A 26,727-nucleotide genomic window follows, 5' to 3' on the forward strand; every position below is an offset into this window, starting at 1 on the left:
TACAAGCCTTTTTAGGATTAGTCAATTTTTATCATACATTTCTGCCACATAAGGCTGCCATAGCTGAACCATTACATAGACTCTTAGAAAAGAAAACCCCGTGGCAATGGCAGGAAAAACATAGAATCAGTTTTCAAACGTTGAAGGACATTTTGTCTAGCCATTCCACTGTTACACACTTTATTGAAAATAAGCCAATTTATTTAGCGTGCGATGCTTCACCCTATGGTGTGGGTGCTGTCATTAGCCATATGGATGACAAAGGTCAACAAAAGCCAATTGCTTATTATTCGAGAACACTTACAAAAGCCGAAAGAAATTATGCCCAAATTGACAGGGAAGCCTTAGCAATAGTGGCAGGTGTAAAAAAGTTCCATGATTACCTTCATGGTAGGAACTTTACCATTTACACTGACCACAAACCCTTATTGGGATTGTTCACCACGGATAAGCAGACACCTCAGATCATGTCCCCTAGGATGCTTAGGTGGTCCATATTCCTCTCAGCATACTCATTCTCCCTAAAACATAGACCAGGCAAGGAAATGGGCTATGCAGATGCCTTAAGCAGGTTGCCACTGACTGACACTGAGAGGGATCCTGCTCCAGTGGGCCAGATTCTGTCATTACATGAAATACCTGAGTGCCCATTGACTGCAAAGGACATTGCCATAGCCACTAAGAAAGATCTAACACTTAACAGAATTTCAGCATGGGTTCAGGGGGGATGGCCCAATAAGAATCCAGACCCCAAATTCACACCTTATTTTAGGAGAAAAGTTGAATTATCATCTCATTTGGGATGTTTGTTGTGGGGCAGCCGAGTGGTGATTCCTGAGATTCATAGGAAGTCAGTATTAGCTGAATTACATGATGGCCACCCAGGAATAGTACGCATGAAGGCTCTAGCTAGAAGCCATTTGTGGTGGCCTGGGTTAGACACTGCAATTGAAGAGTGCGTAGCTGGTTGTTACCTATGTCAAAGATCTAGGCCGGAACAGGCTCACATTACTACACACAAATGGGAGGCGGCTAGGAATCCATGGTCACGTATCCATATTGATTTCGCTGGCCCATTTCAAGGCCTAACATTCCTAGTTGTGGTGGACAGTTTCTCCCGGTGGTTGGAGGTTGTGCCTGTTCAAACCATGTCATCAGCTAAAACAATTCAGGTTTTAAGGGGCCTCTTTGCCACCCATGGGTTACCTGACGTGATTGTCTCTGACAATGGGCCCCAATTCACCTCTGCTGAATTTCAGGATTTCCTCAAGGCCAATTGGATTAGGCACATGACTTCGGCACCCTTTCACCCGTCCACCAATGGCTTGGCTGAACGCAACGTCCGAACAACAAAAGACGCTCTGAAATGCATCATCCGCGGCAACTGGCAACAGAGATTGGCACAATTCCTTCTGTCACAGCATACTACACCCTGCACAGCCACAGGGAAGAGCCCAGCTGAGATGAGGTGGGGAAGAAGATTAACAACAAAGCTGGAAAGACTTCACCCTGACAGACTACCCACAGAAGCTGAGGCGGCTATACCAACCCGGTCTCTCAACATTGGTGACTTAGTGTGGGCCAGGAACTATGGTCCGGGAGACAAATGGGTACCGGGAGTGGTCATTGATGTCACGGGGCCATTGTCTTATTCTATTGAGGGGGAAGGGAATAGAGTAATAAAGAGACATATCGACCAATTAAGGAAAAGGGCCCCAGAAATTGATATTGTAAAAAATGATGTGGGCAAATACACACAGGCTCAAGATGTCATACTCAATCCCGACTGCCTGAGCTCAACAGTTACCAGGGACGGTGAGGGTGGAGTTGAAACACAAACCAGGCTACCTAACGTAGTGCCTCAGCTGGGCAATGATGACTGGGAGTTGATTCCAATGGGTAGCTCAAGTGCATCTCATAGAGGTCAACCACAACAAACTCAACAACAACAGAACACTAACATTGTGTCATCAGAGCCCATGGCCCAAACATCTGGGACAGGTGCCAATAGCCAGAAAGCAAATGAGACGGTTGCCAGCAAGAGTAATAGATACCCCACCAGGGTTCACAAGCCACCATCATATCTGAGAGACTATGTTAATAAATAACATTAGTGGGGGGGAAGGGGTGTTGTGTCTGTAGATTTATTAAAAGGGGCCTTTCTGAAAGCGGGAAGCTCTGAGTGCAATTATTGGCTGATGCAATTTAGGCAGGAGTTTCCAGGCTGGGGATTGGCCACTGTTTGAATGTAGCTGACTATATAAGGGGGAGTTAAACAGTTAATTGCCAGTTGACTTATGCTTGTGTTAATAAACGTTCTTGCATTAAACCTCACGGTATGATCGTCTATTCGAACCTAACAGAAATATATAAAAAGCAAGGAAGGAGAGGTTTATATGCAGAAAAGGCAAAAGGACAGAAGGCATGCAGAAATAGTGGGGTCCTAGATTGGAAATGTTTTCAAAAAGTTATGTGTTTTATCAGCTTATGTGATTCAAGATACCACCCATTTAAAAGCCATTTAAGATATTTTTAAAACTTAAAAAAACATCACTTTCATTTTGAAAGAATGTAAGGCATTAATATCAGTTCCTAACCATGATGACGATCAACTTATGAAACATCAAGTGCACATACATAAGGAGTAGAATTACATCTCCACGGCACGATGCATGTTTTCTCACCTGCCCCCTGTGGGACTCGCAACAGCTAGTAGAAAGTTTATGTGATGTAAAGGTATCTCTGCACATAAATATTCATGCTAGAAGCTGGTGCTTTGTGTTACAAAATGCTGACTTGGTATTTTATGATATTTGATTTGTCCCCACTCTAGTTTGGATCTAATTAATTAGTTCTGATCTAGTATGTGTAAAATAGGCAATCAAGCATATCCACAAGGAGCAGAAAAATGGCAGCCATAACTTATAATCAATGTCATGCCCCTTTTTTATGTGGATCACAAAGCCATGGAGTTGACTTTTTATTTACTTTATATTGACTTTTTTGACCTGCAAGGATCCTCTTTGCTACAATGATTTACTGGAAAAAGATACCCTCAGCACAATGGGATTTATTTTAGTATAGTAATGTTTAGGACTATCATCCCCTGACCATAGAGAAAAGCTTTACTGAAATTAATACGTGTATTTCTGACTAGATAGTTATGAGATACTTTCAAATCAAGAGGAAAAATCCACACATCTGTAATCACGGATTCTTAAAAAGGGGGTCAGAAAAAGTCAAGGCAGTAGCTAGGACCATGCAGTTGAAGCCCGGCCCCTTTTTTGGTGCAACACATGCAACTCACAAATAAAAAGGGGTGGAGCTGCTAACATGTTTGTGGCTGCCATTGTTTCTCTTGACAAACATCCCCTCCCATGCCCCTGTCTTTCATTTTTGGGTGTAGAAATTGATATAAGAAAAATATAGGAACAACACTGAAATGCATACAGTAGAACCAGCCAGGAACATTTGCAGAGTGGGTCCAAAGAGTCAACATGGTGGTTATGATAGTCCAGTTGAAGTTCTGCCTAATTTTTATGCAATGGTGGTGCTTAAATTGTACTACATTGGTTGCCATTTTGACTTTTTGGGCCACATACTGCAGACACCTCTGGAAATGAAGCAGAAAAGTCAAAAATGGGGAAAGAGGGGGAAATGGGTTTTAACGGGGGGAAAACATGAAAAGAAATGACATTTTAAACCATTTGTTAGAATCTGTTTTACGCAAACTTGATAAGAGTGAAAATCAAGCCCCATTAAAACTGGCATCCACACTGAATGAAGTGGTATAGTCATTCTAACTTTAGGCTCAGTACAAAATAAGACTAAGGACTATTGAGACACATACTATCTTTTTTCCTTTTTAAAAAAAATAAAAATAAATCTCAGCTCATTTCCTGTACTGCTTGCTTGAATTAGGAAAGTGACAGACAGTTCTGTCTCAAACTTCTTTCATTAGATCTTCATGTAAAAAAAAATGGAGCAGTGTGAAGCAAGGGCATTTTTACATGTTGCCCAGCAGTTCTTCTGCATTATACAAAAATTTGAAGAAAATGCTGTTCCTACTAGGCAAACACACACACACACACACACACACAGAATGAGTGAGTGAGTGTGTGTGTGTGTGTGTGTGTGTGTGAGAGAGAGAGAGAGAGAGAAATAACATGTTCTGTAACAAGAAGGTGTGAAGCTGTGGAAGGGGCAAGTGTCATCTCATGCAGCATGAAGCATCAACAGTGTAATGTAACTGTAGCTTCTATCAAATGCCCTCACAACTTAAGTCATCTCATAGTGGTTAAGGCACCAAGCAAGACACCAGGAGATCATCTCTTCTGGTCTCTTCTTAGGCACAAAGCCAGCTGAGTGATTTCGGGCTAGTCCTTCTGTCAGTCCTGAGAAGAAAGCAAGGGCAAACCACTTCTGAAAATCTTGCCAAGAGAGTTATGGTTGTGAAGACTTGATTCAAAGGGACAAAATATTATTAGTATAAAGCCAAGGAGCATAAACTGAAGGGTGGAAAAGAAGGAAGGATACATTTAAAAATGTAATTTAATGCAAATGACTAAAATACAATGTGGTGAAGAATATATTTCATTATACACTGCATTTTTAACTGTCAGAGAATGATAATAATGTTTAATCATACTGCTATTGCATGTACAATGTTCCAAAAGACTTTATTAAAGTCCTCAATATGCCATTTTACTACCTTCTCCACTAACAACCTTCCAGTCTCTCTCTTTCTCTCTCTCAAATTCTATGTATCACATGTATAATGATTGTCTCCTTCAAACAGAACAAAGTTCCAATGTCAGTATATTTCTAGGAATTATATTAAATGAACGTTCATTTAAATGCAAATAGTTCATGTTTCACTTGCTACTTTGTGAAATTGAATTCAATGGCAAATGATAATATTCTTTCTTTTTGGCAAGGCAACCAATCTTTGTTTGAATTGCTCTGTCCATTATATTCCTCCTAAATTGATTTCTCAAAATGGTTCCTTGCTAAGTGTTCCAAAGAAAAAATGAAAATGAGCTGCCCAATATATTACGCTTGGGCAGTATAGAAATAATATAAAACCATTTTAAAAAATGTAGAAAACTTGGAAGAGCACCCTACAAATCTTTCAACATTGGGTCCAATTTTTCCAGAGCAGACAAAAAGCTCATGAGATTTCATTCATTTTAATTTTTATCAAGGTTTAAAACAACATTTGACTTTGCTATCCCATCAATGCTCTCTCTGTAAAATACCATGTAGGTCATGAGACCTATAGCAATTGCTAAGCTCCAATCTATGTGGCAGTCCTCAAAACTGTCAAAGATTGTTTATAAATCCATACAGTAAAATGAAAAGATTGGAAACCTGGCTTAGAACTAAATCAGGCAATTGAGGGGTCAATCATTTTTCCCTGTCAGCTGCTCCTTACAGGAACTATTCTGGGAACTTAATATTGGTACCTATGTTTGATTGTTTCCCTCCTTTCTTTTTGCAATGTGTCTTTCAGATTGTAAATTAAAGACTTACAACTGATTTTTTTTCTATTGAAGTAATGTAAGCTTCTGTGAGATCCTTGTGAGCAAAAGAATGGAATCAAAATGCATACAGACAATGTTAGTGTAATTTACCATTTTAAACTGTATCCAAATATGCAAGAATTTGGAGTAAAATTTTATCAGCATTTTAGCAGTATTTTTCAACTTCAACACCTACTTTAGAAGATCCAGTCCTTTATATAATTTACTTGGAAAGATGTTATTTAAGATATCCTCTCAACAGAATGGTTTACATCAAATATCTGCTACATTTAAATTTTTCACATTGTAATTTTGTGCTGGAAATTATTATGAAATGTATAATGTTCCAATGAAACTGAAGTCCTAAATTTTGATAACACTTCCAACTGCAGATAAGAGATTGCATATATAATACGATTGTTCTTGCACATATAACCCTAGATTCTCCTTAATTTGTTATTCTGTTCAGTTTGTATGTCCAGATATCACCTCCTCTGATCATCTAAGTGAACAAAATTATTTTCTTCATCTTCATTTTATCTTGATACTATAGTTTCCTAATTAGGGCTGCCAACTTCTTTTGGCCTGTGTCTCTGTGCCTTAAGCAGCTTGTAAATGGCAAAGAATTGTAGGCAGCATTCAAGTTATGTTGCATAAATGAAATGGAAAACCTATACATTCAGTAGATATTAAGAAATAGGTCTCATCACATACAGAGAGAACTGACAAAAATGTTTGATGCTGGACAACAAAAACAGATAGTTTAGGAGTGACAGGGATTATAACTGGACAAAATGTCAGGTTAAAGCATCAAGGTCTTCCTTAATTTTAGCTTTTTTGTAAGCCCAAACATTTCTTTTCTAGGTGAAATGTCCTATAAGAAAGGGTGTCCATATTATAATATATGCAGAACATTCTCCACAATTTTCCTCCTTTATTAATGATGGACTATTTCAGTTTAACAGGATATTTCAACACATTGCTTGTCAAGCAAATTTACAAAGTGGCTGAGTTATATTTATATTGTTTTTATAATTGAACACCACCCAGAGTTGTTCTGTGTAGAAGATGGGGAGTCTCCAAATTTGTTATATAATAAATAAAAAGAAGTGGAAAATGTGAATTATCTCTAGGACTAGTATATAATGATCTGTTAGATAGGCTCAGTGGGTTTAGACCCTTATCAATCAATCAATAACAAACTGAGAAATACCTTCATTACAAATTGAACCTGCCAAGCAAATAATGCAGTGGGTAATATTCTTGTTCAAAATTCTATGCAGCCAGACACGTCCTGTTTCAAAGCACCCTCTTCCATTCCAAAACAGCTTTTAATGTTTTGTGATCACCAGATATATTTACTATGTATGTTTTAGGTTTTCCCCTTACATCTGAAGGCATCTGTTCCTTTCTGTAGTTTTGCTAGCTATGAAGTTTTATATTTCACTCTTGCAAAGGGCTGATATTATTTGAGATAAATAAGACTTAGCCAGAATGTAGAATTAATTTAAGAGCAGCCCATTTTTCAGTGAACTTTGGTGAAATAAAAAAATATAAGACTAATATGAACAGATACAATTAAAAACAGTGATGGCGTAAAGCTAAGGGTGATATGAGGAGAGAAAAGGTGTCCTAACCTAAACGACATTCATGAAATACCCTGTTTGCACAAAGCATATAAATGTCTTCAATGGAAGATATTGGGGATTTCCAGAGTAAGAAAGTAATCCCACAATTTTCATGCTCTTCTTCGTGAAGTTTTTATCTTTTATTCTGCTTATATCTGTTGTGGGGAACAGATCATAAATCATAACCAGATAGTACAGGTAATCCTCAAATTACAAGTATAATTGAGTTTAGGCATTAAGATCGTAAGTCATGAGGGTTGTAGAGAAAGTCATTACACAACCAACATAATTTTTGCAATATCTTTTTTTGTTTGTTTGCACTGGTCATGAACTGACCACTATAATCATAAAGCAAAATACAGTGTTGTTAAGCAAAGATTAAATGAATCCATTGTTCACTCTAGGCTGGTTTTCTGGCAAAAACATTGTAAATCACGGTTGCATTACTCCAGGGCACTGCAAATGGATATAAAGGCTGGCCAGTTGCTGAATGCCCCAAAGGAAGTCATGTGACCATGCTGAGGGGCAACGACATTGGAACTTTCAAACCAGGCCATAAGCAGTGCTTGGGACATACTATTGTAACTTGAACAGTCACTAAGCAAGTGGTCATAAGTCAAAGACCACATATGATCTCAGGCAAACTTCCTCAATATCACACCCTTTAGATAAATCAACCTTACATTTCCTGAAATTCCCAACACATTTAGAAGGAGCTAATTTGGCAAAAACTGATCTACCAAGTTCTACTATGGATATCAGAGCTATTTCTAAAATACATTAAAATATTTACCACCTATACCTACCATTTACATATTATTTTCCTTATAGAATTTTCAACATTATACCAAAAAAAATAGGTACATTGTGTATTAAATCTTTAACACACTTTTACTTTTCCCACAAAATGGAAAACAGCTCTGAAAAAAACAACTCCAGACTTGGTTGTAGATGCAAAAGGAATGTTTTGGTTTTTTTATTATTTTATTTTATTTTATTTTATTATTATTTTTTTATTTTATTTTATTATTTTATTTTATTATTTTATTTATTTTATTTTATTTTATTTTATTTTATTTTATTTTATTATTTTATTTTATTTTATTTTATTTTATTTTTTTATTTTATTTTATTTTATTTTATTTTATTTTATTTTTTTATTTTATTTTATTTATTTTATTTTATTTTATTTTATTTTATTTTAAAACTAGACACCATCTTTGTTACCATGGCAGACCTCACTAAACATTATATTTCAACCAACACTTTTGTTAGGGCTCTTATTCTGATGGGTAGAAAATATTCTAAGAGAAGGCTTAATGTTCAGGTAATGGGAAGAATGACATGTCCTCAACAGTTCAATAAACAGATTTACTTAACCTTAGGGCAGTCTTTCAAGCTGTCATGGGTTGTAGCAATGCACAAATAAGAGGTTTTCTTGCTGCCTTCAATTCTTCTCTTATCCTTTTTTTTTTGACAACTGTAGAACACAGGTTTTTGAGTTGTGTTTATAGTGACATTTCACTTACACATTTTTTTTAATCCCATTTATATCCCGCCCTTCTCCGAAGACTCAGGGCGGCTTACAATCTAAGAAGCACAAATCAATGTGCTTAGCAATAGCCTTCATTCTATGTATATGCCTGCTTATTAGGGCTTTCGCCACCCCCACCCCCCCAGCGGCATTTTTACAAAGTCAGCTTCTTGCCCCCAACAATCTGGGTCCATTGAGGAGCAAATAAAATATTTATCATATGTATCACTTTATCTTTTCTCCAGGATTAGGAGTAGAAAATAGGGTGATTTTTTTCCTCCATTTCATCCTTTTCCATAATATATAGCTATATACATATAGTAGATATATATAGATGATATATAGATTATGGAAAAAGATGAGATGCAGAAAAAAATCACCTTATTTTCTATTCCCAGTTCTTGATATACACACACAGAGAGATACATATATGGAAAATGAAAAGCATGCCCTTTTTTCCTACTTTGTGGCATGCTTCCTTTTCAAAAGAAGCTCAGTTCAGCCAGCACCATTGGTCTCCTGCTTTAAAAGGGATACATTTCGAGACTGTGGATTTAAAGCAGTATGCAAAAATGAAGTATTTTTAGACAGTGTTGAAACACTTTGGATCCATTTAAAAATAACTCTTCAATACTGTGGGTGTGTTTTCCTTCTTTGCTGCAAATTATTCCATCATTATGCTGTGTTATTAAAATGTACTCTCACAACTGGGAAAGGGTAGAAAGGCAGCAAAAGACATTACACTATGCTCTGTTCCACTCAGGATTCAGGAAGCGTACTTTACAAACTGAATTATAATTAAGTTGTCAGTCAATAATGTTTAACACTGAGAATCCCTCATTCGTTATGTTTACTGCCAACCCTCAGATTATGTTTTCATGCAGGCAGGAACCATCTATCAGCATGGACCTTTTGTAATGTAAAAATGGTTCCACTTTAAAAAAAAATATGTATATGTATATGTTTACACTGCTTTTTTTGTAAAAGGAAAAGGTGCCGGAACACACACATGTCATACAACCCGCCTTGCCTATCCTACAAGTAAAAAGGTAAAGGTAAAGGTTCCCCTGCACATGCATGCTAGTCGTTTCTGACTCTAGGGGCCGGTGCTCATCTCCGTTTCAAAGCCAAAGAGCCAGCGCTTGTCCAAGGACGTCTCCGTGGTCATGTGGCCAGCATGACTAGACGCCAAAGGCGCACGGAACGCTGTTACCTTCCCACCGTAGTGGTCCCTATTTTTCTACTTGCATTTTTACGTGCTTTTGAACTGCTAGGTTGGCAGAAGCTGGGATGAGTAACAGGCTCTCACTCTGTTACGCGGCACTCGGGATTTGACCCTCCAAATTGCCAACCTTCTGATCGACAAGCTCAGCGTCCTAACCCACTGAGCCACCGCATCCCTATCCTACAAGGTTCCATCCAAAAAAAGGTGCCGGAACTCTGTTCTGAGCGTTCTATGACAAAAAAAGCCCTGTATATGTATATAAAAAAATGTAGCCATTCATATGTTGGTAAATACATGAAGACTTGTATACCCATGCAGTTTCATCATTTGCTATTAACCTGATCAATCCATGTTTGATCTCTCTCTCTCCCTTCCTTTTCCTCTTTCTCTCTCTAATCCATCCAATTTATATAGCTATTCATCTTTCCAAAGAAACTCTGGGTGCTAAACAATAATAACAAAAATGACATTCCATTGATACCAAAATGAAGGCCTGATAAGATATCAGTTCCCATTTATCACATATACCCATGCCAGACCTCCAGTGAGTAACGAGCTAGCTTCAACACCTGGAGAAAAAGTACATATTCAGTAAAAAGTCAACAGAGTTAGAGCCATTTATATCTCAATAGGGCAGATGCCAAGCCAGGGAAGGCGATGCTGTTTCCCCAAGGGAACTGGAGCATGGTCACAATCATATGACTGCAAGAGACCTTGGACATCTTCTAATTCAATTTCCTGTCCATGTCAGGATTCCTTATACCATCCCAGGCAAATGGTTGTCTATTTTTTTTTAAAGATTATTAGCATAATGCAAGGTTTCAGGCATTTACAATGGCCTATTGTTATCACCACCCATGGAGACCAAACAGAATTCTACAAGAGGACTTCAAAATAATATGCTTCCCCAAATGAAATAGTAGGTTTGTGAGAATGTAACCATTTTAACTGTTATACTTAACAGATGGAACAATAAACAGCTATATTGCACTCTTTTCTGGTAATTGCCATCATTACTGTGTAGCACAAATATGTTAGCTGCTAATGACTATTTGCAATTAACTCAATATTGGGATAATAATTTGGGGATTTTTAAAAATTTTTATACTGTAGAACAAATTATCCAGTAATTATTTCTCATATGTGGATTGTTAAAACATTTTCCCTGCTATAGAATTTTGACTCCTTGGATTTGGAGACATAATTCACATAAGTTCTTGGGGAAAGCATCTATGAGAAGAATTGCCTGTTGTTTACCTAGAACACTGGAAACTGTGTTGATCCAGGTTAAATTATTTATCCATTAAATCCAGATTTATCTACTGAGTTGCAGCACGAAAAAAAATATTTTGTATTACTGACTGACTAATTATTTTAAATAGGAAATATTATGAACCAGAAATATTTTTGCAATGGAAAAGAGAATGTTGCTACTGAATTGTGGTCTTCAGTTATGTTACATTTGATATATAACAATATATTAATGAAACCTGAGGAGACAGATGATTACTTTACTTTACTTTGAATATTTCTTGTCAATGTTTTCCTGCTTGGCTGCTCAAGTATAAAAGTGGTCATGATGAATTTATACTGGACAATAGTTATGTAAAAATCCATGATTAGTAAAAAATGTTAGCAATTTTTCTTAATCATAGTGATCTTGACATTTTGGATTAATTACAACCAGATAAGATATATTTGATAATGAAGTAAAAGCTCATAACTAATGATGTTTATATGCTTGATAATATGCTCATAGCTATAACTGAATTGTATTGAGATGTTGGTGGAAATATACCAAATTATGTCAAAATGACCCTTTATTATTATTATTATTATTATTATTATTATTATTATTATTATTATTATTATTATTATTATTATTATTATTATTATTATTATTATTATTAATTATTATTATTATTATTATTATTATTATTATTTTAATTTGTATACCGCCCTTCTCCCGAAGGACTCAGGACGGTGAACAGGGCAATACATAAAAACAAAATACAAAAATTAAAAATTATTAAAAAGTAATTAAACAATGCCCATAATAAATTAATACAGATTAAAAATTAATACAGATTAAAATTGAAGTCCATTTATAAAATCCCACCCCGTCCCATCAGGCCAGGCCAGCTTGTTTAAAGAGATGGGTTTTAAGATCGCGCCGGAAGGAGCGGAGATCGGGCGCCATCCGGAGCTCGACCGGAAGATAGTTCCATAAATCCGATGCACCCACAGAGAACGCCCTCCCCCTGGGGGCCACCAGTCGGCATTCTTTGACCGGTGGCACCCTGAGGAGGCCCTCTCTGTGGGAGCGTACTGGGCGGAGGGAAGTTGACGCCGGCCGCAGGTGCTCCCCAAGGTATTCCAGACCCATGCCATGTAGGGCTTTGTAGGTCATTACTAACACCTTGAACCTCACTCAGAAGACAACTGGAAGCCAATGCAGCTCGCGGAGCAAAGGTGTGACATGGGAGTGTCGGGAAACTCCCAATAAAACTCTCGTGGCTGCATTCTGTACCAGTTGGAGCCTCCGAGTGGTCCTCAAGGGTAGCCCCATGTAGAGAGCGTTACAGTAGTCAAGACGAGAGGTCACGAGCGCATGAGTGACCATACGTAAGGCATCTCGGTCTAGATAGGGCCGCAACTGGCGCACCAGGCGAACCTGGGCGAAGGCCCCCCTAGTCACAGCTACTATATGGTCTTCTAGGGAAAGCTGTGAATCTAGGAGGACTCCCAAGTTGCGAGCCCTATCTACAGGAGGTAATAACTCACCCCCCATAGTGAGGGGTGGGATATCCTGAATATCCCGAGATGCCGGTACGCACAGCCACTCAGTCTTGTCAGGGTTGAGTCGAAGCCTGTTCCTCCCCATCCAGACCCGGACCGCCTCCAGGCATCGGGACATCACGTCGAGGGCATCACTGGGGTGGTTTGGGGTCGAAATGAAAAGTTGGGTATCATCGGCATACTGATGATACCCAACTCCAAAACCACGAATGATCTCACCCAGCGGTTTCATGTAGATGTTGAACAGGAGAGGCGAGAGGACCGACCCCTGAGGGACTCCACAAACAAGAGGCCTCGCGGTCGACCTCTGCCCTCCTGCCAACACCGACTGCGAGTGTTCCAGGAGATAGGATGAGAACCACTGAAGAACCGTGCCTCCCACTCCCAATCCCCTGAGACGCCGCAGCAGGATACCATGGTCGATGGTATCGAAAGCTGCTGAGAGGTCTAATAGGACTAGGATAGAGGAATATCCCCTGTCCCGAGCCCTCCAGAGATCATTCACCAGCGTGACCAATGCCGTCTCCGTGCTGTACACGGGCCTGAAGCCCGATTGGTACAGGTGTAGATAATCCGCTTCATCCAGGACCAGAGGGAGCTGATGCGCCACCACACTCTCAACAACCTTCACAAGAAAGCGAAGGTTGGAGACCGGACGAAAGTTATTCAACACAGCCGGGACCAAGGCAGGCTTCTTGAGGAGAGGTCTTACCACCGCCTCTTTCAAGGTGGCGGGAAAACTATCCTCACTCAGAGAGGCAGATATAACCGCCTGGAACCAGCCTCGTGTCCCCTCCCGGGCTGCATAAACCAGCCAGGAAGGGCACGGGTCCAATAAACATGTGGTGGAGCTCAGCCTCCCCATAATCCTGTCCACTTCCTCCGGAGTTACAGGATCAAACTCCTCCCAGGTAACATTGACAAGACCGCTCGTGTCCTGATCGTCCGATACTGCCCAGTCGGAGTCCAGACCGGTCCGAATCCGAGCGATTTTGTCTGACAGATGTTGACTAAACTCCTCGGCACACCCCTGCAAGGGTTCCTCACTCACTTCCTGATTAAGGAGGGAGCGGGTCACCCTAAACAGGGCGGCCGGGCGATTATCTGCGGACGCGATGAGGGCAGCAAAGTAGTTAGACCTCGCCACCCTCATCGCTGTGAGATAAGACCTAATATGGGTTCTTAGTCGCAATCGGTCGGATTCAGATCGGCTGGATCTCCAAACACTCTCTAGGCCCCATCTCCGATGCTTCATCTCCCGGAGCTCCGCAGAGAACCATGGAGCCCATTGGGATCTGCGCCGGGTCAGGGGCCGCAAGGGTACAACTCGGTCAAGTGCCTCCGTGGCCGTCCTTTCCCAGGCTTCCACTAAGGCATCTGCCGAGCTGTGAGCTGAGGAGGCAGGTGGGGACCCCAGTGCTGCCTGGAACCTCTCAGGGTCCATTAAGTGCCTGGGGGGGAACCATCTGGTTGGCTCAACAGCCCCATGGTGGGGAGTGGCAAAACGGAAGACCAGCCGCAGGAGATGATGATCGGTCCATGACAGGGGCATAACAATTGGGGAGCCCCCACCAAGATCATCTAACCACCAACCAGATAAGAAAACCAAGTCAAGGGTGTGGCCTCCCTTATGAGTCAGTCCATGAATTACTTGCGTCAGGTCCATGGCCGTCATGGAAGCCATGAACTCCCGAGCTAACTCAGATGCTCTTCCCAGGGATGGTAAATTGAAGTCTCCCAAAACCATAAGTTTGGGGAACTCAATCACCAGCCCTGAGAGGATATCGAGAAGCTCAGGCAGGGCTGCTGCTGCGCGACTAGGCGAAAGGTACACCTTTCATGGGTTATGAAAATCTGGTAATGGATTTTAACTCCTTATGGCTCAAAAAAGAAGCACAAGTTGCTTTTCACACAATGCTTCCGTTGGCTTACACACCCCATGAGTAAACGAGCGGGATTGGGCAGAGGATTTCCCAAACTTTCAGATGTACTCTATTCTTTCCAGCCAGCATGGCCATCAATACCTTGTTTCCAATCTAAAATCAAAAGGAATAGACTGCTGTCCACTCCAATGCATCCCCAATGCATTTCAAGACTACTCAGGCTAAGAAGAGAAGAGGAACAGAGCCATCAATCTTTTCCAAAGTGAACAAGAGCTAAGCTAAGAAGAGAGCAAATCCTTCCTATTATAACATGGGAGACAGAAATGCAGGCTGTTCTTGTGAGTACTGTTTGTCCTCAGGATATAAATTATAATCATCATGTGTAGAAAAGTGTTCTTGATGCACATTTTCGAAAGATCATTTGGGGAGAACACAGGGAGCTGTTGTTGTTATTTAACTGGTGATTTGAAAAGAAAATAGCCCCAACTTTTTGTTTCAATGTTTGGAATTTGTTGGTTGGAAAAACAAACCATAGGATGGGAATAATGGGGAAATTATTAAAATATTCCCTTCCTTAAGAGTACACTTGTTTTGGAACACAGGAAGGAAATAGCAGAGACTGGATGTTTTTGACTACTTTGAGGATTATATGCTTTTATGGCTGGAAGTAAGCTTATCTTGACTATTCGGACCCCTGCCCTGCAGATGCCCCATTTCAATTTCAGTCACTTTGAAATTCAGTATTTGAGTCAAACAAAGACACATTTAGAAGTTGTAAACAAGGAAACTTGAAACTGCCTAAAGCTGCTTCATTCTTTGGCAGGATGGGATGAAAATATTGGAGCTTTTAGAGAACTTTAGCCTGCCAAGCTTCTGTGAGTTATTACTAAGGATTCATTTTTAAATATCCTGCTATCTCTTTTAGTGCAGCTATGGAAGCAGTATAGAAGAACGCCAGTTTGGTGTGATGGTTAAGGCTAGAAACCAGGACACCATGAATTCTAGTTCTGCTTTAGGTATAAACGCAAGCTGGGCGACCTTGGGCCAGTTGCGCAACTGACTCTCTCAGCCTTGAAAAGGAGGCACTAATAAACACTCCTGAAATCTTTCCAAGAAAACACACACACACACACACACACAGAGAGAGAGAGAGAGAGAGAGAGAGAGAGAGAGAGAGAGAGAGAGAGAGAGAGAGAGAGAGAGAGAGAGAGATGTGATAAGAAAAACAATGCAAAAAGTACCCTACTCCAATTTTAAAAAATAAAATATCTCAAAAACTACAGTTAAAAAAGATAAACTCTCACATGTTGGGCCAGCAGTGTTTGTATATCTGGCTGCAGGTTAGCCTCTCCTGGAGTCTACTATACTGAATTAAGTGACAATAATCTTGGAAATGAATATATCATTCATATCTACCCTGGTTATCAAATCTACTCTTAATTAATTAAGTAGATCTTAAATTTATTAACTATACCCCTGACAAGAAACTTAATAAATCTAACACGGTGCCAGGGGTGCGTTACAATATCTAAGAGGTGATTAAACCAAATACAGCTCTTGAATATCATAACGGGGAGGGATGGAAACTATAAACCATTGCATCTGGAAGATGCTAGGTTTAAGGTGGCTGTACTATTAAATCTGTTACATGGATTTCATCCCAACTATTCTAGAGTAAGTGATCCAAGGCATTAAAGACTTTGTCTATACCTTAAAACATTAAAAGGAACAGATCTTTATGTGCTTGTCCATTGTTTGGAGAGGGGGGAAAAAGCATCATTTTACAATGCCATGTCATATTATGGAAGGATTATTTTTCTTTTTTCTTTTTAACTTCCAGGCCCTTTACAAAATGTCATGGTGTTCTTGGTTAGCATTAAAGAAAAGGATCAAAGTCTGAATTTCAGGTCTTGATGTTCTCTTTCTCCTAGTCTGTTCTTTCTGTTTTCACAATGCTGAACAGAACTCAATTTACCAAGCAAGTGACAAGAGTACTCATTTGTCATTATATTACATTCTTCTCTCAGACTGTGAGTAATATACTCCAAGAGCAATGCAAAACTAAAAAAGTCCAGAAGAGGTATTTCAAATATGAACACTGCTTTATGAATGTATTCTTCTGTATACATGTGAGTAAGGAATACATGTATACATGTGAGTAAGGGACGCGGTGGCTCAGTGGGTTAGGACGCTGAGCTTGTCAATCAGAAGGTCGGCAGTTTCGCGGGTCGAATCCTGAGTACCGCGTAACAGAGTGAGCGCCTGTTACTCGTCCCAGCTTCTGCCAACCTAGCAGTTCAAAAGCACGTAAAAATGCAAGTAGAAAAATAGGGACCACTACGGTGGGAAGGTAACAGCGTTCCATGTGCCTTTGGTGTCTAGTCATGCCGGCCACATGACCACGGAGACGTCCTCGGACAAGCGCTGGCTCTTTGGCTTTGAAACGGAGATGAGCAGCGGCCCCTAGAGTCGGAAACGACTAGCACGCACGTGCGGGGGAACCTTTACCTTTACCTTAAGGAATGAGACGGCAATCAATTCATTATTTTGATATGAGTTAACCCTAGCCCTGTTTTCCAAATGAGTGTGGATTAAAAAGGCTTCATATTGTGCATTTTCCCAGTCTTTGCAGTACAGTTTGCAACTCCAGTTTCCATGAAAGTAGGAATATTTAAAAAATATATCCCCCCAAAAATGCAATAGATAAAAATAAATATCAATAGCAACACAACTAAAATGAGGAAACTACTCCTAAATATTTATACATTTAAATAATGTGTACAAAATCCCAAAACCTATATGAAAAAGGATGGAAAGAATTAAATGGAATAAAACGGAACTTGACAAAGCCATTCATGAGGGATATACATGCACAGAAAAGCACAGTTTTCCAGAGCAAATAGTGAATTTTTATTCATCCAGATGGCTGCTAAGATTTATGATTAAGCCCTTATTATTTGCCCTGGGTGATAATAAAGGTAAAGGTTCCCCCGCACATGTGTGCTAGTTGTTTTCCGACTCTAGGGGCCGGTGCTTATCTCCGTTTCAAAGCCGAAGAGCCAGCGCTTGTCCGAGGACGTCTCCATGGTCATGTGGCTGGCATGACTAGACGCCGAAGGGGCACAGAACGCTGTTACCTTCCCACCGTAGTGGTCCCTATTTTTCTACTTGCATTTTTACGTGCTTTCGAACTGCTAGGTTGGCAGAAGCTGGGACGAGTAACTGGATGATAATAGATATTCTTAATTTCTTTGGGAGGTCACCACCAGAATATACTTCAAATAATACAGGTAAATATACAGATGTGTACTCCAAACATTTGAAAGTTGGATTTGATTACACAATGGAGAGGTTGCCTTAATTTTGTCAAGGTAAACCTTTCATGAGCCAGATGATACTAATGATAGCAGTTATAGGGGTGGGAGCCGCGGTGGGATTCAGCCAGTTCGCACCACCTCGGCAGAACCGGCAGCTAATTTTTTGTTGCCCAGGCCCAGAATGGAATTCCAGAAGTGGCATCCACACAGAGAACCGGTTGTTCACATATTTGAATCCCACCACGGGACAGGAGTGCTTTGTTTGTGGAAAGGATCCTTTACTGTGCTCGCTCTTTTCTTCCAATTAGCTGAAGGTTATATTGCCAGCTGACCAAAGCAAATAGGAGACAGTGATTGTAAGTGATGGCTAACTATGGGAATGGGAAGAAGGCTCCTTCCTATTCAAGGTTCTATGACTTTCAGCATGATCTTTGCTGCACTGAATTAAAATTCCAGAGTAACTAGACTTGCCTGATAAACTGGATTAGGCTTAATATATGTATCTATGAAATACACGATTTAATCAATGTTACACTGAACTGGTTAAGTTACTTCCTAACCGACATGGCCTTTCAGAATAGTGGGGAGTATGGGTAGGGCAAAGGAGCAAAAGCATGTGATGATGTTATGCAAATATTCACATTTTGAATATTGAGATGTAAATACATCTTGACAGTCATTAGGTGGGATATCACTGTGCATGTTGCCCTTTTGATGCCATTGCAGTTACTACAGGTGCTGCTTCTTGTCAGTATTATTTCCTGTGAGCTCTGTATATTGATTTATACATATGCATAAAATCATGATATTCACAGATAACCTACAAAGAAATCAATTATATTATGCCTAAAGAATTCCTAGCTACCATGAAGTCATTTAGGTTGCTATCCTGTATAAATTAAATGCTATATTGAGCTTATACAGCCATAAAAATAGTTTGCAGACCACTAGGTGGAAATAGCTAATGGCTATAAGATTTTGTACAGAAAGGGGATTTGAATTCCAATTTGAGCACTATTACCATAATGCAATAGTAGGTACTGGATGGTCATGAGTATTGATGATGTAATTTTTCCCCATTTTATTATAGTTGATTAATTGAAATTGATGTTGTAATTCTATGAGTAAAAACAGTTCTCTGTTTCCTCCTGTGTAATTAACACTAGCTAAACAGGAATTTTCCCTTCTCTAATTAAACTCCTAGACTCTACAAGAGAAACTTCAAATGAGAATAATAAAAGGTAGTGGAATGGGAGGGGGAAAAAACCCTTTAGTCTGACTATTGGTAGAAGAGCTGTAATATAACTGTTTCTAAATGCACAAGGCCACTAATGTCTTCCAGCAGGTAATCTGCATCATTAGAAAACACCCTATATATTTAAACTCTGACATACAGAACATGTTTTGTTAATGTCTGCCTACTGAGAAAGAAAAACATAGGGAGAATTTATTTCTTAGGACCCAAAGACTCATATAAGTAGATTTATAATAGCAAAACTATGAATCCATTATGACAGAATTCCAATAACTGCTATGTATTAGATTTGAGTTCTACTTGTATTATAATAAATATTTGGTTTCTTGCATCTCTTTGACCCACCTACTCTACATAAAGACAAAGTAATATTTTTTTTTAACCTGGACATATAGATTGCTTATTTTCCTTGTTTGGGTAACAGTTGATGTTGTCCGTCTGAGAATTAACTTTCATATCAACTTCCTTTTCAAAATCCCTCATATCATCCCCTTCTACCCAGAGGACTCTAGGGCTTTTTTTTTCTGTTCCTTCTTATGGTGCAAGCTAGGGAAAGACCGATCATTGATCACTCTTCTATTCATTCTCTTCCCTTGTTGATTGAAAAAGCAAAATGTACTCCTCTCAAGCGGAATCTGTGAATAGCAATCACTCCAATCTCCTTTCCAAAACAGTCAAAGACATGGGAAGATTTCCATCTTCTTCCAGGAAGAGACTGCAGAGGAGATTCCACAATTTCCTGGTCAGACGTGCTATGCAAAGCAAAGCTCACCCCACAGGATTCAGCAGTGGATAGAAAGTGGGGGAATTTCTTCCGGGGTCCAATCCGAGTGCCCTTGGCCTTCAGAATCTGAAGAGATTAGAGGAAGTTCAGTTAGGAGGATGATTGAACTTGGCTAGCCATGTCAATGGAAATGGAAAAGAGAGTGAAGTACATAAGCATTTTCAGTTGCTTCCCAAGATATCTTAATGTCTGGGAATCCCTTCCAGTAATTTAAGGAATCTAATGTTCTTTTTTTGCATTTTGAATCCAAGATATATTTCCACTTTGAAGTTTTCCTTCTCTCAGTTTAGGAGGGGCACAGGAGGCATACAAGGACCAGAAGGAAATGATGGAAAAATGTATCTACTCTCTTGTTATAAAACCATGGAAACAAGAGGGTTGTTCCAAACTCCTCTCCATCCAATAGTTCAAGAACGGAACACTAAAAAAATGCAACATATTTCAAGGCTAAAACATCCATGCCACAAAATGTCCGATTTCACTCTCACCAAAGTGTTCCTTGGTGAATGTAGGGTATCCCTGAAGCAAGTTATTCCAAGTGCTAAACTTAGACAGGGCTACTATCTAAACTAAGCAACAGTTGTTTCCAACAGTGGATTACAATGGAAACACCATTCCAAAAATATAAATGGAACAAGCCAAAAACTGAAAATGATGTAATGTAATATAAATTAATTCAGCACAGGTAATAGGATATACTATATTTAATAATTTTCCATTCTGTATAAATAAAAGATAAAATCTACTCATACCTTTATGTGAATGCCATTACATCATCACAATGTTCGTTGAATGACATCATCACACATTTGCTTCCTCCACCCTCACAGTTGCTAATGTGGTTGCTAAGCCTATCATAGTTACATCATCATCATTATTATTATTATTATTATTATTATTATTATTATTATTATTATTATTATTATTATTAAGCTTTTATTCATAAAACATGAAACTCAGTCAACTGAACACTCAAATTGACTGGCACTAATGGTTGACACAGGTTGCTGCCAGCATCCTAAGTATCAACCAGGTATCTCCTTAAAATTTAAGATGTTCCGAGTAGCGCAGTTTTTTGTAGCTTTGCTGGAGTTATTGCAGGAAGCTACAGTTTCTTGATGTATTTTGCAAAGTTTTTGGACATAGTTCCCAGTGCCCCAATGACAATGGGTATCACTGTTACACATTTCATCCATAATCGCACAGTTTTGATGGCCAGGTCGCGGTATTTCATAATTTTTCCCAGTTCTTTTTCTTCGACTCTGGCATCTCCTGGTACAGCGATATCAATCAACTGTACGCTTCGGTTCTCTACGACTGTGATATCTGGCGTTTTGTGTTCCAAATGGCGATCTATCTGTATTCGGAAGTTGTTGTTGTTGTTATTATTATTATGTTGGAAGGTACCTTGGAGGTCATCTATTCCAACCCCCTGCTCAGACAGGAAACCCTATACCATTTCAGACAAATGGCTGTTCAGTCTCTTCTTAGAAAGCTCCAGTGTTGGAGCATTCACAGCTTCTGGAGGCAAGTCGTTTCACTGATTAATTGTTCTTACTGTCAGGAAATTTCTTAGTTCTAGTTTGCTTCTCTCTTTGGTTAGTTTCCATCGGCTGCTTCTTGTCCAGCTTTCAGATGCTTTGGAGAGTAGCTTGATTCCCTCTTCTTTGTGGCAGCCCCTGAGATATTGGAACACTGCTAGCATGTCACCCCTCACCCTTCTCTTCATTAGACTAGACCAGGGGTTGGCAACCGGAAAAAGCAAAGGAGCCACTCGGAACTGGTTCTATCAAACACACAAAAAAGTGGGAGCTGCAAAAAGTGCATGTGCATGTGTCCATGCATGCGCATGCGCAAAAAACAAAACATTTTGTGCATGCGCAAAATGGGAGGCACCTGCATGGCAACGGGTCTCCCTGGCGATGGGCGCTGGATTGTGGCACCGCATTCAGCCTGGGCACCACCGGAGCCACCCCCAGGACCTCCAAACTGCCACCCATTTGGGGAGGTGCACGTGCAGCTCTACAAACCTTTGGGGAGGTGCACGCACAGCTCTCCAAACCTTTGGAGAGGTGCACGTGCACCTCCACCCAAATGGGCAGCTGTGCCACCCATTTGCAGACGTGCTGCTGCTAGTTTGGAAAGCTGCCGCAGCCCGTTTGCAAAGCTACTGCCTTCGGAGGAAGGCAGCAGCCTGCAAAGGGGCCGTGGCCGCTTTCCAAAAGGGCGGTGCTTTGGAAAGCTGCTGCGGCCCGTTTGCAGAGCTTCCGCCTTTGGAGGAAGGTATCAGCTCTGCAAATGGGCTGCGGCAGCTTTCCAAATGCGCAGCGCTACTGCCTGTTCGGGCAGAGGTGCGCGCGCAGCTCTCCAAAGGTTTGGAGAGCTGCGCGCGCACCTCTCAGAACGGGAGGTGGTGCTGTCCTTTTGGAAAGCTGCTGCGGCCTGTTTGCAGGCTGCCACCTTCCTCCGAAGGCGGTAGCTTTGCAAACGGGCCGTGGCAGCTTTCCAAACAGGCAGCACCACTGCCTGTTCAGAGAGGTGCGCGTGCACCTCCGCCCATTCAGAGAGGTGCATGCACACCTCTCCAAATGGGCGGCACCACTCTCCGTTTGGAGAGTGCATGCGCACCACTGCCCGTTCGGAGAGGTGTGCGCGCACCAGGCGACTGGGAGCCGCAGGAGACCTCCATGTAGATGCATGCAGCTCCGGAGCCACGGGTTGCCGACCTATGGACTACACATTCCCAATTCCAGCAACCGTTCCCTATATGTTTTAGCCTCCAGACCTTTAATCATCTTTGTTGCTCTTCTCTGTACTCTTTCTAGAGTCTCAACATCTGTTTTACATTGTGGTGACTAAAACTGGATGCAGCATTCCAAGTGTGGCCTTACCAAGACATAATAAAGTGGTATTAACAGTTCATGTGATGTTAATTCTATCCCTCTTTTAACACAGCCTAGCACAGTGTTGGCTTTTTTGGCACCTGCAGCACACTGCTGACTCATATTTATTTGATTGTCCACTAAGACTCCAAAATCCCTGTCACAGTTGCTACTATTGAGCAAGGTACCACCCATACCAGACATGTCAAACTTGCAACGTCACGTGACATCATGCAACGTATCGGGACGGTTTTGCCATTGCCGGCAATGGGGTGGGCGTGGCTTCTGGATGACGTGTTTGGCCTACAGGCCAGCAGTTTGACACCCCTGACCTATACTATACCTGTGCATTTAGTTTTTCTTGCCTAAATGTAGAGCCTTCCTTTTTTCACCATTGAATTTCATTTTATTAGATAGTGTCCAATGTTCAAGTTTGCCAATATTCTTCTGTATGTTAAGCCTATCTTCTGGAGTGTTGGCTATTCCTGCCAGCTTAGTGTCATCTGCAATTTAATGAGTTCCCCATGTATCCCCTCATCCAAATCATTGATGAAGATGTTGAGGAGCACTGGGCCCAGAACAGAGCCCTGGGGCACCCCACTACACACTTCCCTCCATGTAGATGCAGTTCCATTGAGGACCACATGCTGAGTACAGCAGGTCAGCCAGCTACGAATTCATCTGGTGGTTATGCTGTCTAACCCACATTTTTCTAACTTATCAAGTAGTAGGTTGTGGTTTACTTTATCAAATGCCTTACTGAAGTCCAGATAAATTATATCCACAGCATTCCTCTAGTCCACTAATTTGTCACCTGGTCAAGGAATGTAATAAGATTTGTCTGGCTTAATCTGTTTTTGACAAACTCATGTTGGCTTTTGGTAATGATTTTGTTTGCATCTAGGTGTTCACTGATTCGTTGCTTGATTATCTTTTCCAAGATCTTCCCAGTTAATGAGGTCAGGCTGATAGGTCTGTAGTTTCCTGGATCTATTTTTTTCCCTTTTTTGAAGATGGCTACTACATCAGCTCTTTTCCAGTCCTCTGGTTCTCCAGTACTCCAGGATCTTTGAAAGATATAGTTCAGTGGTTCTGCGATCACATCTGCCAGTTCCTTCAGAACCATGGGGTGTAGTCCATCTGGTCCTGGTGATTTGAACTCATACAGGGTGGACAGGTGCTCACTTACCATTTTCTTGCCTATCTTAACTTGTGTTTCTAATCTGTTTTTATGGTACTGTTTTTGATAGGTTGGACTGTTTTTTTTTCTCCTTTGTGTAAATATGGATGCAAAAAACCTGCTTTACCCCTCTTGCTTGTCACCTTCTTGCCCACTAATGGACCAATCATTTCCTTAACTTTTTTCTTGTTTTTTACATCTTTAAACAAGCTTTTTTGTTGTTATTTTTGACTTTTGTTGCAAGCCTTAGTTCATTTTGAGCCTTAACCCTAATTAATTATTAGCTAATTAAGCTTATTAGTAGCTGGTGTCCATGGTCTTTATATCAAGATATTGAAAAATATGTGTAAAGGGTGCTATGTTCATGCCCTGTTATTAAGCTTCCTATTCAGACATATGGACCACCCACATGTTAATTTGGATCAGCAATTTCTTCTTCTTCTTTTAATATTTTTTATTTTATTCATGTTAAAATACAAACTCCCAAAAAAGAAAAAAAATACAAAAATTGTGCATAAAAACATACACATAAATTGCCCCAGCTAGTTGAATACTGATAAATATGTTTCAATAATAATAGCTTCCCCTCTTGCAAAACAGGCCCACAGTTTAACAGGTTTTACAACTTGAAACTGTTTTCCCAACCACTTTGATCTTGCATCAATCTACTATATATAAAAAAAACAGTTAAGACTAACAGCAAAGTTAAACTTCAAGTAGCTCTGTAACTATCTATCATTGTATTACACTTGCAGAAAGATCACAACAGCTTGTGATTTACAATAAATCATCACAATCATTATCTCTGATCCATCCAGGATAAAGCTATTCTCTATTGATTCTTAATGATAAATCTTTTCCTTAAAATTTTAACTGGGATCTTTCCCAACAATTTGATCTCATTCCGAAAGTCATAAATCTCTGTTGTAGATATCTTTGCAGCATTTGTTGTTGAACAAATCCTCCTACAAGTTGAAGCACAGTATCTCTTGACAATTGTGTTATGATTGGATATTCTAAGTCCATTCCCCAATATCCATCAATCTTCTTAAGAAAGTGCAGTCCATCACTCATCAATTCTGTCATCTCTAAATCTTTAGAATCCATGCCCTTTTCAGCCTTCTCCAACAAGACTGCAATTTTCACACCAGACTCCTTCTTCAAATTTGCCAGCAACAAATTAGATTCCAATCCATCGAATTGTAAGTCTGGTTTAGTTGTTGTTACTTGTATCTGAGTGTCATCTTGGGGCTGATTTAAAACCATTATTATTTTATCAATATTTGTCAAAGTTTTCAATTTGAGCTCCAAGATGAAAACCATTTTTCCCAAAGGCCTTTATCCTTAAGTGAAGCATTGTTTACATTTTTGATATGGTCTAAAATACTCCTGTAGCTGAGCTTTCACAACCATGTATAAGCAATTCCTCTGAAAGACAGGGGAAGATGCATCATAATATCCAGCAAGGAGTCAGAATAAATCAGCATTCAACCAGTTAACAGCTAAAGACAAAAATCCAAATAAAAAAGAAACTTCAAAATGTGCAGTTAAAATCAAGGTGTGCTTAAAACAAACAAACAGTTGAAAGGAAAAGATGGAGATCCAACCATCCTGCCACCCTATCAAGAATTGCAACTGTCGAGATTTCTCTTCCCAGCTGTTTAAGGTTTGTCTTGGATCTTTTCTAATGGTTCTTGTTCAAATCTAGAGAGTCTGCTGCCAAAGAATCAGCTTTGGTAGCAGAATCAGCTGTTTGTCTGCAGGAAAGAAAAAAAAAGATCGCCCTGCTGTTCAGCATGCCATTTTTTGAGGACTTAAAGGTAAAGGTAAAGGTAAAGGTTCCCCCGCACATGCATGCTAGTCGTTTCCGACTCTAGGGGCCGGTGCTAATCTCCGTTTCAAAGCCGAAGAGCCAGCACTTGTCCGAGGACGTCTCCGTGGTCATGTGGCCGGCATGACTAGACACCAAAGGCGCACGGAGCGCTGTTACCTTCCCACCGTAGTGGTCCCTACTTTTCTACTTGCATTTTTACGTGCTTTCGAACTGCTAGGTTGGCAGAAGCTGGGACGAGTAACAGGCGCTCACTCTGCTATGCGGCACTCGGGATTCGACTCGCCAAACTGCCGACCTTCTAATCAACAAGCTCAGCATCCTAACCCACTGTTTTATTCTGGAACAGCACAAAGGAAAAGAGAGAGAGAGAGAGAGAAAGGAAACATGCTAAATTCCTGCAGACTCCATGGTCTATTATTAGAAAAGATTAACATAGCTACTTATATATTGCTACTGATCCTAGCAATTCTGCATCTCATTCAAATGACAAAGGGTACATGATTTTGAACAAAATGTATGTGCTACTTATCATCTCCTACTCTGTGTTTCCCCCTTCTTCTTCATGCTGGGGTTTTCTTTTTCCCAACTAAATCTCTGCAGCTGGAGGCATTTTCCACACCTCAACAGATCAGCCACAATGGCACAGTCATTTTCCAGGGATGAATGTTCATTTGTGCCATCTATTTGTATAATAGTTTGACCCAATTAGTGCTCCATACAAACACCTTAATTGGGGATGCCTACAGCTACAAAGACAGAGAATTAGAACTTATACAGCTGTTTAGATGCAATCCTGATTTATTTATGTTTATACTGCTGAGGGAAGTAGGTAGAGAGGTAGAGGTAGTGCAATGTCGCGTGGTTGAACGGAGAGACGGACACTT

This window comes from Vipera ursinii (assembly GCF_947247035.1).
Source record: "Vipera ursinii genome assembly, chromosome: 6".
In the NCBI taxonomy this organism is placed as follows: domain Eukaryota; kingdom Metazoa; phylum Chordata; class Lepidosauria; order Squamata; family Viperidae; genus Vipera; species Vipera ursinii.